The sequence below is a fragment of the Mirounga leonina genome, unplaced genomic scaffold (genome assembly GCF_011800145.1).
Source record: "Mirounga leonina isolate KUSES-001 unplaced genomic scaffold, KU_Mleo_1.0 Mir_115, whole genome shotgun sequence".
Taxonomy (NCBI): domain Eukaryota; kingdom Metazoa; phylum Chordata; class Mammalia; order Carnivora; family Phocidae; genus Mirounga; species Mirounga leonina.
This window is the reverse complement of record NW_023270268.1, coordinates 26,838,913-26,852,796: the sequence shown is the minus strand read 5'-3', so window position 1 is coordinate 26,852,796 and position 13,884 is coordinate 26,838,913. Positions and strand designations below refer to the sequence as shown.

The window sequence follows — 13,884 nt, the reverse complement described above, 5'->3', positions numbered from 1 at the left end:
GCCGCACTCCGTGCTCACCCGGCCTGTGACCGCGCGTTTCTATCTCTGGCACCCGACCCCGGGTGGAGTCTCCAAACCAGCAGATCCCTGTGGTGCGCTCCCGCGCGGCTCCTCCCGGGGGAGGAAGGGGAGTCTCCCCGGATCTGCCGCTTGTGGGGTCCCTGCTGGAGGAGCAGGGGCCCGACTGTGCCGCGGATCACGGTTTATGGCCACCCCGAGCTGAGAGCCCGCGCCTGGGCTCCGCCTCTGCAGCCGGCTTCCCCGCTCCGATACCTGGGAGCTCGGCCACACTCAGGCATCCCCGGTCTTTCTGTGACCCCGAGGGTCCTGAGACCACACTGTCCCAGACGGTTCCACCCCCCGCTTAGCCACCAGAGTGACGTCCCTCGGCGGAGCAGACTTTTAAAAGTTCCGATTTTGTGCTCCGTGGTTCTATCACTTGCCAGAAGCGGCCGACGGAGGCCCCTCCCCTGCAGTCTCTCCTCCCAAATATCGCCTCGGATTCACTTCTCCGCACATCTACCTTCCAGAAAGTGGTCGCTTTTCTGATGAGAGAGTTGTTGCTCTTCTTTTCTTCGATCTCCTGTTGAGTTCGTAGGTGTTCAGAATGGTTTGATCCCTACCCAGCTGAATTCCTGAGACCAGACAAAATCCTGGTCTCCTACTCCTCTGCCATCTTGCTCTGCCCCCCGTGATGAGAACTTTTAAGATCTCTCATAGCAACTTCCAAATATGCAAGACGGTATTATTAACTACAGTCACCATGCTGTAGATTATGTCCCCATGACTTATTTATTTTATTCCTGGAAGTTGTACTTTTTGATCCCCTTTGCCCATTAGCTAATATTTTGTTAATGATTTTTATATCTATAATTATGAGAGATAATGATCTGTAGTTTTCTTGTAATTTCTTTGAATGTTTTGATATAAAAATAATTCTAGCATCTTAGAATAAGTTGTGCAGTGATCACTTCTATTTTCTGAAAAAATTTGTATAAGGTAAGGTTTTTTTTCATGAAATTTTTCATAGACTTCACCATTGAAATCATTGGGACCTAGATTTGTCTCAGTGAGATAGTTTTTGATAATAAATTTGATCTTTAATACATATAATAGGGTTATTGTGATTTTCTGTTTTTTCTTTTGTCATTTTTGGTAAGTTGCATTTTCCAAGAAATTTCTCCATTTTGTCTTAAGTTTTTTTAACATGTTGGAAAAAAAAAAAGGCTCATAATATTTTCTTATTAGCCTTTTAATTTTTGAAGGATCTGTAGCTGATAATTCCTCCTCATCCCTGCTAATAGTGATTTGTGTTCTCTCCCTTTTTTTCATCAGTCTCATTATAAGTTCGGCAATTTTGTGGATCTCTTCAAAGGACCAGCTTTCAGATTTGTTAATTTTCTCTATTGTCTGTTCTCTTTCAATGACTTACTCTCTTCTCTTTATAATTTCCTTCCTTCTACTAGTTTTATTCTTACTCTGCTCTTCTTTTCCTAGTTTCTTAAAGTGGGATCTTAGTCCTTGATTTTAAATCTTTCTTCTTTCCTAATATAAGTATATAAATCTATAGATTCCTTCTCAAGACTGCTTTCTCTGCTTCTTATAAGCTTTGGCATGTTGTATTCATTGTCATTCAGTTCAAAATATTTTCTAATTTCCTTTGTGATTTTGTCTTTGGCCCATGAATCATTTAGAAATAAGGTATTTCATGTGCTCACTTCGGCAGCACATATACTAAAATTGGAAAAACACCAAGAAGATTAACTTGGCCCCTGCACAAGGATGACACACAAATTCATGAAGCATTACATGTTAAAAAAAAAAAAGAAGAAGAAATATGCTGTTTAATTTCCAGGTATTCATGGTTTTTCTGGATCTCTTTTTATTATTCTGTTAAATTTTTTATTAACAGATAATGTATTATTTGTTTCAGGGGTACAGGTCTGTGATTCATCAGTCTTACACAATTCACAGCACTCACCATAGCACATACCCTCTGCAAAGTCCATCACGCAGCCACCCCATCCCTCCCACCCCCCTCCACTCCAGCAACCCTCAGTTTGTTTCCTGAGATTAAGAGTCTCTTATTTGTCTCCCTCTCTGGTTTCACCTTGTTTCATTTTTCCTTCCCTTCCCCTATGATCCCCTGTCTTGTTTCACAAATTCCTCTTATCAGTGAGATCATATGATAATTGTCTTTCTCTGATTGACTTATTTTGTTTAGCATAACACCCTCTAGTTATTAATTTCACTTTAATTCTATTGTGGTCAAATAATACACTCTGCATGATGTAAGTCCTGTTAAATTTATTGAGACTTGTTTTGTGGCCCAGCATGTGATCTGTCATCATGAATACACCATGTGCATATGTAAAGAATGCGTAGTCTACAGTTTTGGATGTAGTGTTCTATAAACATCAATCACATCCAAGGGGTCAACAGTGTTGTTCAGATATTCTGGGGCTCTCCTGAATTTTTTTGTCCAGTTGTTCTATCAAATCCTGGAAGAGGGGTGTTATTTGTAAAATACTGTAATTGTGGAATTATCTATTTCTTCCTTTCATTCTGTCAATGTTTGCTACATGTATTTTGAGATTCTGTTGTTAAAGACATACATACTTATAATTGTTGTGTCTTTCTGATGAACTGTTCCTCTTATCATTATGAAATATCCCTTTTGTTTCTGGTAACATTCTTGTCTTGAAGTCTATTCTATGTAATATTTAGAATAATGATTTCATTCTTCTTGTGCATACAGTTTGCATGTCGTGTCTTTTTCTTTTAATCTGTATGTGTCTTTATATTCAGAGTGTGCATCTTCAGGAAGAATTATAGTGTCTTGCTTTTTATCCACTCTGTTTATATCTGTCTTATAATTAGAGTGATTATACATTAACATTTAATATAACAATTAATTTGGATTTAGGCTCCCATTGTATTATCAGTTTTTCTTGGTCTAATTTTTCTTCTTTATTTTTTAAATATTTCCACTTTCTTGCCTTCTCTTTGATTCTTTGAATATATTTAGCATTTCATTCTAACTCATCAGTTGGCTTTGGCTGAATTTCTTTTTCTAAGCAGCTACTCAAGGGATTACAAAAAACAGACCTCGCCTGGGCTCTGAGATTCTCCCCATTCTATCTGGCCCACAGAAAAAAACCCACTTTTTTTGGTTCCTGGCCAGAAAGACAAGGTTTCCTGCAAAGATTTCGCTGCCAGTGCTACTGTGACCATATTGCCTTTCCATGAAATGTAGCCTGCTCTTGGGCGCCTGGGTGGCTCAGTTGGTTAAGCGACTGCCTTCGGCTCAGGTCATGATCCTGGAGTCCCAGGATCAAGTACCGCGTCGGGCTCCTTGCTCAGCAGGGAGTCTGCTTCTCCCATTGACCCTCCCCCCTCTCATGCTCTCTCTCTATCTCATTCTCTCTCAAATAAATAAGTAAAATCTTAAAAAAAAAAAAAAAAGAAAGAAATGTAGCCTGCTCTTAAAACAAGGCTTTAAGAGAGGAACAACAACAAAAAAAAAGTTAAACACAAATACAACACTATGTAGCCACCACATGATTTAATTCCTCTCCAAAACCTGCATCCTTTTGTTCACCTTTCAGATCTCAAGGAGTTGTCTTTGTATTTTGTACAAACTGTTTCATGAGAACAGGCTGTATGAGGTTTTTAGCACCAGAGCAGAACCAGAGCTCTTTCTTTAGCCTTGGATTTATTCAAGTAACTGGAATGCATAACTGAGAAATTTTCTTAAGAAAGGAAGAGTAACTATTACTTTTCAGAGTTTTTGCTGATCGCAGGATATCTCTGACTTTTGAGCACCCAAAACATTTGACAAAGTATAGAATTTTTACATCATCTTATTTCCCCCTTAGAAGATGGTCGATATTATTCCATTGTCTTCTGTGATTACATATCATGGGGGAATAACCTGAAGCCTGCTTCATGTTTTTGTTTTTACACTTAACGCTCCTTTTCAACCTGGATACTTACAATTTTTTTTTACAAAATTTTTTTCTTCCTCTTTTGATATTAAAATTCTTGCCAGGATATTCCTACATGTTGAATATTTTGTTAACTTTATCAAGAACAAAAGAGAGCGAGAGCCTTTTCAAATTTTGAATTTAAGGTTTTATTTAGCTCTGGATGGTTTTTCCTCACTGTCAGCCAATGTCATGTCCTTGTTTTTCTCATTTAATTTATTGAAACAAAATCTCTACTCTCTCTTTCCCATCTATCATCTTCTTGATCAGTTTCTTCTCTTCAGTTTTCCCCCTCTGTATTCTGAAAGTGTTCCAGGTTTGTTTTCTAAAACACGACAGAGTTTTCAGCTTTCCACTGTCACTGCTATAAAAATACTCTATCATATTTCAGATTGTTATGCATTATTTATGTAAGCCAGAACATTTTGCATTTCTACTCTCACTTTAATGTGTTCCTCAATCTTTGTGTTGTAGAGATTTTTTTTTCATCTTTTAGGAAAGAAACCAATAACTGATTTCTAAAATGTTCTTTTTTGGGGCACCTGGGTATCTCAGTTGGTTAAGTGTCTGACTCTTCTTTCTTTAAAGATTTATTTATTTATTTGAAAAAGAGATCACAAGGGGGGTGGGGGGAGGGCCAGAGGCAGAGGGAGAGGGAGGGAAGGGAAGCAGACTCCCAGCTGAGCATGGAGCCCAGTAAAGGGCTTGATCTCAGGACCCTGAGATCATGACCTGAGCCAAAACCAAGAGTCAGAGGCTTAATGGACTGAGCCACCCAGGCACCCCTAAGCATCCTACTCATTTTTTTTAAAGATTTTGAGAGAGAGAGAGAGCACTAACCGGGGGCGGGGGGAGGCAGGTAGACATAGGAGAAGCAGTCTCCCCACTGAGAAAGGAACCTGACATGGGGCTCAATACAAGGACTCCAGGATCATGACCTGAGTGGAAGGCAGATGCTTAACCGACTACACCACCCAGGAGCCCCAATGTCCCATTCTTGATTTCAGCCCAGGTCATAATCTCAGGGTCATGGGATCAAGGACCACCTTGGACTCCGCCCTCAGTGGGGAGTCTGCTTGAGATTCTCTCTTTCCATCTCCCTCTGTCCCTTCCCCACCTCTAAAATGAATAAATCTTAAAAAATAAATAAAAATAAAATATAAAAAATAAAATAATAAAGTGTTCTTTTTCTGTGGAAAAAAATCATTTTCAGATATTTGCTCTTCTCATAATCATCAACAGAGCACTTGTTGTACCTATGTTGCATTCTTTGTATAGTATCCATAGAGTTTTTCTGTTTACTTACTTCAAATAGAGACGTTTACTTAGAATTTGGCGACAGTGTGGGATGTCCTTAGCTCTTCTCACTGTCCTCTCCAGTGCTGGCACCTCCTCATCTCAGACCTAGATAAGAATGTCAGGTAAACCTGGACAGCTACTAATTTAATTAGTAGAGTCTAACAGTATTCATTTAGCATGAGTCTGCTGTCCTGAGACTGGCTGTTCACTTGATCCAACAGCTGGAGATCTCTACAGCTAATTCAGATGTTTACAGCTTTTGTTCCGGTGAACTGTAGTACATGGAGCATTAAATCCTATGTGAGCACTGCTCCCCAGAACCCTGCCTGTCTCTGCGACTGTTTGGTGAATTTCTTCAGTGACAAAGAATCCAAGGATACAATGGACCTCTGCCCATCTTCTACTCCTATCATATTTGTGGCTAGGAATATTAATCTCTCAGTGAATAGAGAAAGAAAGGATCAGGAGTCTGAGTTTTGGAGTAAGATCCACTGCTTTCCAGTGAACTCCTGTGTCCCAGATTTAGGAGGCATCACTCAAAGCCTTCCTCAATTCTCTGAGGGGCTCCAAACTGTCTGTTTGCATAAGGTGGACAAGAAGGTGAGTGATCTAAGATGATGCTCCTTGATCATCCTAAAATGGTGTGTTCTGAAGAAATTCCACTCCAACTCTGACATCTTTTATCTTCATTTTCCAGTGTGTTTGCTAGTTTTTATCTTTTTCTATTTCTTTAAAGCTATTTTAATAAGTTGGGAGAGAAATATCAGGTCTGGCTGACTGGTCTATCACCATAGCAACCCAGAGCCCTCTGTAATTGCCTTCTGAACACCATGCTTATTTGGTATGATTATGTCGATGACTATCTATGTCACTGGTAAAAATAAAGTTGTCAGTGTGACAACTTTCCTAAGTCAAAGAATATTCCACCCTGAGGCTGGATAAAAGCTCTGATCCTCTAGGCGAGCTGACACTCAAGGGCGGAAGTGTTTGCTGTGGGCACACGCATTCATGAAGAGCTCCTGCCTCTAGGATTTCTGCTCTCCTCCTCCCCTATAGCTCCGCTGATTCTCCCTGGAAATAGTCAGGCAAACTTACAGCTCCTTTGAATTTGGATATATTTGAGACAGAACACTGAAAAATTAGACTCCAAAGACAAGTAGCTAAGTTTATAATTCATTTATCCTTCCTTAGCTCCTTACCAGCACTGCTATAATTGATACATTTATCTTGAGAGCCTGTTTAGACCCCTACACAGACTAATTCATTTTACTATCTTCTCTCTTTTTCCCTCCAATATTTTATTATAAAAATGTTCAAATATTCAGGAGAGTTGAAGGAATTCTACAGTGAATTTACTCTATACCCTCATCTAGACTTTACCATTAACATTTTACTCTATTTGTTTTAACATGCTTACCCATCCTTTTACCTATCCATCCACTTATTCATCTTATTTTCTGGACACATTTCAAAGTTACAGACATCAGTACACTTCCCCCTAAATACTTCAGCCAATGTGCCACTAACTAAAGTTGAATATTTGTTTATGCTTTTGTCCTTTTGATACAAAATTTGCATACAATGAAATACACAAATTGAGTGCACATTTGCTGAGCTCTGATAAGTGTATATACCTGTATGACTCAAACGCCCACCGCTATCCCCACTCTAGACAATCATCACCCTTCAGTTTCTCCCCTGCAGTTCTCAGGTGACAGCTCTGCAGTGAAGAGCAAGCAGTCTCGACTAGACAGGCACCAACGGCAGGGGGCTCCAGGAGAGATGTAGAGAGAGAAAACTGATAGAATAACTCATGTGTTTGAATACATTGAGAGAAGCATTATACTTCTCACAGCATTTGGCAATAAAATAGGGACACGTATAAGTGACTATCACACAAAACAAAAAATAGAAGTGACTGTTACTCCCCCCAAAAAAAATCGGGTTATGAAATGTATGACATGGTTGTGCTAGGAATAATATTTACATAATTGTAGTAATATAAACCCTGCATGTTGATCTCATTTAAAAAGATATAATTATTTGGAGGACGAGGAGAAGGGGCATGTATATGTGATTAAGAAAGCCTGTAGTAGAAATTCAATAGGGAGTATCTAAAAATAAAACATCAAGAAAGACATGGGTAAGAAAATTATACAAAAGAGTTGAATGTGGGGTGCCTGGGTGGCTCAGTCTTTAAGCATCTGCCTTCAGCTCAGGTCATGATCCCAGATTCTGGGATCAAGCCCCACATTGGGCTCCCTGCTTCGTGGGAAGCCTGCTTCTCTCTCTCCCACTCCCCCTGCTTGTTTTCCCTCTCTCGCTGTCTCTCTCTCTGTCAAATAAATAAATAAAATATTTTTTAAAAATAATAAAATAATTTTTTTAAAAAAGAGTTGAATGTGATTGTCTTTGGAGAGCTTGAATTGAGGAGGTAAAGGGCAAGAAAATTCCATCCTTTGTAGCTATCTTAGTAGAAACAATTGACTTTTTAAATTATGTACCTATAAAATCTTGTTAAAAATTAAAGTTAAATTTTAAGCAGCAGAAGAAACTAAAACTGTGTGGCAGATTTCCAATTCCATTAATATTATGTGCAAGGCATATTGCAGAAGGGGACTTCTCACTGAAAAGCAACCAGAAATGTTGGTGAAGTATACTTTTAATTCTATGCCTGAGCTTAAAGAAAGAGGAGTCTCCCAGGCAAAACCAAAAAGAAACGGAAAAGCAGAAGGTACCTTCACTCTGGCATCATTTGCCAGTTAAAGAAACGAAGGAGCTTGAAATTTAATGACCTTCAGGGACAGGGAGATAAGATGTTGGGCCTGTGCAAGGGGTTGGAATAAGACCCCTACATGAACCAAGACTCTCGAAGAGCTACTCTCTTGGTAAAAAAAAAAAAAGGGGGGGGGGATATTGGAAAGGAACAATGCTTTCCAGAAAAGAAGGACATTCCAAATAACTTATCTATTTTGGCCTGGGCCCTATCTGGGAAAAAGGAATGTCTCACTTGAGAATTGATAGGCAAACCTCTGCTCTCATACAGGATAGGGGTTCAAATGTTCAATGCATGATCTTGGACTCCCAAGTTAAGAAATTATCATAAAAAGTGGTCTTAGATTAAAAACAACCCTGGGATTTCTGGCAAAAGCCAACACAAATCATCTTCAGGAGAAACATGCTTGACCCAGAGCTCACAAGATTCTGACAGAACTCTGCCCAACATAAGTACAAATTCAAAATTAGAAAATAAATTTATATGTAGTGAAAAGAAGGGGCACATGCACCCCAATGTTCCTAGCAGCAATGTCCACAATAGCCGAACTGTGGAAGGAGTCGAGATGCCCTTCAACAGATGAATGGATAAAGAAGATGTGGTCCATATATACAATGGAATATTACTCAGCCATCAGAAAGGATGAATACCCACCACTTGCATCAACATGGATGGGACTGGAGGAGATTATGCTAAGTGAAATAAGTCAAGGAGAGAAAGACAATTATCATACGGTTTTACTTATTTGTGGAACATAAGGAATAGGATGGAGGACATTAGAAAAGGAAGGGAAAAATGAAGGGGGGGAAATCAGAGTGAGAGATGAACAATGAGAGACTATGGACTCCAGAAAACTGAGGGTTTCAGAGGGGAGGGGGGGCGGAGGGATGGTATAGCCTGGTGATGGGTATTAAGGAGGGCACGTATTGCAAGGAGCACTGGGTGTTATACGCAAACAATGAATCATGGAACACTACATCAAAACCTAATGAAGTACTGTATGGTGACTAACAAAACATAAAAAAATTAATTAATTTTAAAAAGAATATAAATAAATTTGATAATCTCAAAAAAATAAAATAAAAGCAACAAGAACACAAAAATCAATCCATCATGAACAAGAGTCTTCAGAAATTACATATATCAAAATGAGAACCTCAAAACTTCAGATAATGCAATTATCAGATATAAATAAAATATTAAGTATACTTGAAATTATTAGTTAAGGGATGCCTGGGTGGCTCAGTTGGTTAAGTGTCTGTCTGCCTTTGGCTCAGGTCATGATCCCAGGGTCCTAGGATTGGGCCCCACAAGGGGCTTCCTGCTCCACAGGGAGTCAGCTTCTCCTTCTCCCTCTGCCGCTCCCCCTGCTTGTGCTCTCTCTCTCTCTTTCAATAAATAAATAAATAAATAAATAAATAAATAAATAAATAAATAAAAAGAAATTATTTGTTAAAAGAAAGAATAACAATAGTATGAGATAGGAACAAAGCACTATCACAAATGATAAGGTAAATTTGAAAATCACACATCAGATGTCAATGAAATTAAAAACCCAATGAAGGAGTTCTACTTTCAATAATAGTAATTTATGATTCAATAATTCCACTATTGGGTGTTCAGCCAAGGAAAATGAAAACACTAATTCAAAAAGATATATGCACCCCTATGTTTATTGCAGCATTATTTACAATAGCCAAGATTTAGAAGCAACCTGTCTAGCAGTAGATGGATAAAGATGTGACTCACACACACACACACACACACACACACACACACACAGGAATATTATGCAACTATAAGAAAGGATGAGATTGTGCCATTTGAGACAACATGGGTGGACCTAGAGGGTATTATGCTAAGTGAAATAAGCCAGACTGAGAAAGACAAATACCATATGATTCCACTCATTAAGTGGAGTCTAAGAAAAATAAAATAAAAAAAAATAAACAAAAAGCAAAATCAGACTTGTAAATACAGAGAACAAACTGATGGTCACCAGAGGGGAGGGGCCTAGGGTGATGGGCAAAAATCAGTGAAGAGGAGAGGGAAATACAGGCTTCCCACATAGAATGGATAAGTCATTGGAATAAAAGGCACAGCATAAGAAATACAGTCAATGAGGGGCGCCTGGGTGGCTCAGTTGGTTAAGCGACTGCCTTCGGCTCAGGTCATGATCCTGGAGTCCCGGGATTGAGTTCCGCATCAGGCTCCCTGCTCAGCAGGGAGTCTGCTTCTCCCTCTGACCCTCCTCCCTCTCATGCTCTCTGTCTCTCATTCTCTCTGTCTCAAATAAATAAATAAAATCTTTAAAAAAAAAATACAGTCAATGATATTGTAATAGCGATGTAATAGGACAGATCATAGCTACACTTGTGGTGAACACAGCATAATGTATAAACTTGTCAAATCACTAAGCTGTACACCTGAAACTAATGTAACATTTTGTGTCAACTATACTCAAGAAAAGCTGAAAACAAACAAATAAAAATAGTAATTAAGAACATCACTCCTACTTAGATTAAAAAGAATTATTTTCTGGAATTGAACAGTTATTAAACCTGTCTCAAGAAGAAATAGAAAAAGCAAATTAATTAAATCCATGAAGGAAGTTGAAGAAGTTCCCAAAAAACTCCTCTCTTTATGCTGTCACCAAACAAGGAAACAAAACAACAAAATGTTCCAATATTTTAATTAGTCAATTTCTCAATAGAAATAGAATAGAAAGAGTTGGTACTATTTAAATTGCTTCAGCCTCAGAGAAAGAAAATAAGCTTCCAAATTATTTTTTTAAGAAGCCAATTCTTTCCTCAAATCCTCAAATGCAAAGACTTTTTTTTAATTAAAAGTTATACATAACAGAAATCAAAATGGATGTTAATGTATATTTTGTGATCTGAGGGTTGAGTTATAAAGTGGGGAAGGACTTTGAGAGTATTCACATGAAAGCAAAGCTGTGAAAAATTACAAGAATTTTTATACCCAGTTAGAAGTTTGTGCTGTCAGTTTGGTTAAAACTACATTTCCCAGACTTCTCCTTGGTGTATGATTACAGGTCTGAAGGTTGCCATGATGGAGGTGGGGGTGGGATACTACAGCTTACCCTTGCTCTCTCTGCTTCATTTCCAGCTCTTCCTCTCAAATGATGATCCTGTTGATCAATAGCAGCCACAGGCTGAACACCAGTTGCTTGACAGAAGACAAGAGAGACGGAGGTAGTAGAGACATAGCTTCCCATGGACCTTCCCATGTGCTTCCTCTTTGCACTCTCACTTCAGCACTCATCTCAAATTGGTGACTTCTCAGATTCTTCACTCCCTCCAGAATCTTTGCTTTCCAGATCCTCTGCAGCTGTGTAAAATTTATTTATTTCCTATTCTGAATCTTACATGCCAAACTCAGCATTCTACTTCCCTGATTGAGCTCTGAATGACTTACCAGCCACTGTCATCCATACATTAAAACAACCAAAAGTTTTTCTCAAACATGTAAAGACCCAAGGTATAAAGCACTATGGGCCTCTATGAAGATCACGTCTGAAAAGTGATTAAAAGAACCAAATGACTAAAGGAAAAAATAAAAAAGAACTTGTGTTAAAGATGTCATGAGCCAAAATGATAAATGGAGGTTACTGATATTTTTAAAATAGAGAATTAAGACTAGGTGAGTATAGGAAATAAAGATATAGAACAAAATGTCAATATCATTAAAACTTGACCTTAGAATTATAATGGAAATAAATGTTTGGAGGCAATTTGGAGGATGGTAAGAGGGAAATTTTCTAAGTGCACTATTTTTTCAACTTTCAAGTTCACCATTTCACTCTTCAAGCTAATAAATACCATATGAATAGGAAGTTTTTAAAAAGCAGGTTTAAGAACTGTCAAAGTTATGAATGTACTTATGTGAAGCACTGAAAACAGATAATAAGACATTCAAATTAATGAAGAAAAAAACTTTCAAAGCAAAACAAAGAAAATGCAGATCATAAAACAAAAGAAGGAATGCTTTTCAAAAGAGAAAATACAATATTATGAAAACAAAAAAATACTTTTTAAAAAGGGAGATTGGTCAGTAAAACCAGAGACTGACTCTTTGAAGAGAGGAATTAAATTGACAAATTTTTTTGCCACTCTGATAACAACAAAACAGAAGACCTGATAGATAAAGTTTGAGTTGACAGAGCAAAGCTACACCTAGAAAAAGGGTTAGAAATTAGAGATTCTTACCATGCATAGTTTCATTCAATAAACACTAACATTAACCAAAATGGGTGATTATACAGGCACATATAAATTACCAAAATGATCTGAAGTAGGAGAAAACCTTAATCAGCCAATCATATTGCAATAAACTGCATAGGTTCTTGAAGATGTACCCCTAAAATAACCACCATACCCAGATGGTACTATGAATGAATTGAATCGATCATTGGAAAATTCCTTTATTATGTCAACTGCTTGAGGTCTTGGTAAATTATAGAAACTATCTAATTGATTCAACAATGCTAACAGAAAATGCTGATTTAAAAAACCCAGAAAATTGAAAGGAAGGAAGTAGGGAAGGGGGGATAGAAAGAAGAGGTGAAGGCAAGAGGAGGGAAGAGAAGAGATGAAACAAAACACCTATAGGTCATTTTTATTTATGAATGTTGCGTTCTGTTATATAAGGCAGTTAATTTACTGACAGATCAGATTTTTCCCCTTGGACTCTGGTCGGGTAGGTCTAGGGCAGGCTGCTCTAGGACTTGTGTAGCTCTACTCTTAAATTATGGCCTTTCAGAGGTCTCGGCTAAATGCCCCCTCTGTTCAGTGAGCCCTCTCCACCCTAGCTGGTTAGAACTCCAGCATTCCCCAGCACTTTGTGACTTCAGAAAGCTCCGTTTAGCTCACAAACCCACAGTAGCCATTCTGCATCTGTCCTCGTGGGCTGTGTCAGCCAAAGGCTCAAGTGGTCACCAAAGATTTCTAGGAGATCCGTCTCTGCACTGCTTCCTTCTCTCTGTTTCTCTGGCACACGCATTTCAGCCACCCCATCAGCTCACGGGTCTCTGGGATCCACTTTCCTGTGCCACAGTTTGGAAAACTCCCTCATGCAGACAGCTGGAGTAAGTGCAGAGTTCAACTCATGTTTTCTCTTCTCTTGAGGATTAGAGCCCTGCAGTGCCTACTGTTCAATGCTTGAAAATCGCTGCTTCAAACTGGCGCAGCCACCCTGGAAAACAGTATGGAGCTTCCTCAAAAAGTTAAATTAGAACTACCCTCTGATCCAGCAATTGCACTACTAGGTATTTACCCAAAGGATACAAAAATACTGATTTGAAGGGATATAGCACCCTGATATTTATAGCAACATTGTCAACAATAGCCAAATTATGGAAAGAGCCCAAATGTCCATCGACTGATGAATGGATAAAGAAGATGTGGAAGAGGGCACCTGGGTGGCTCCAGTTGGTTAAGTGACTGCCTTCAGCTCAGGTAATGATCCCAGGGTCCCGGGATCGAGCCCCGCATCGGGCTCCCTGCCCAGCGGGGAGCCTGCTTCTCCCTCTGCCTGCCGCTCCCCCTGCTTGTGCTTTCTCTCTCTCTCTCATGAATAAATAAATAAAATCGTAAAAAAAAAGAAGAAGAAGATGTGGGATATATTCTGGAATATTACTCAGCCATTAAAAAGAATGAAATCTTGCCATTTGCAATGATGTGGATGGAGCTAGAGAGTATAATGTTAAGCGAAGTTAGTCAGAGAAAGACAAATACCATATAATGTCAGTCATACGTGGAATTTTTTAAAAAGATTTTATTTATTTGACAAAGAGAGAGAGAG

The 13,884-nt window shown here is 38.7% G+C and overlaps 1 non-coding gene across 1 annotated transcript; it reads left to right on the top strand.

Moving 5' to 3' along the window:
- Nucleotides 1–1,710: 1,710 nt before the first annotated feature.
- Nucleotides 1,711–1,817, top strand: LOC118007161. Its single transcript, XR_004678295.1, has one exon. It is a non-coding gene; the product is annotated as a U6 spliceosomal RNA (small nuclear RNA).
- The last annotated feature ends 12,067 nt before the right edge of the window (nucleotides 1,818–13,884 follow it).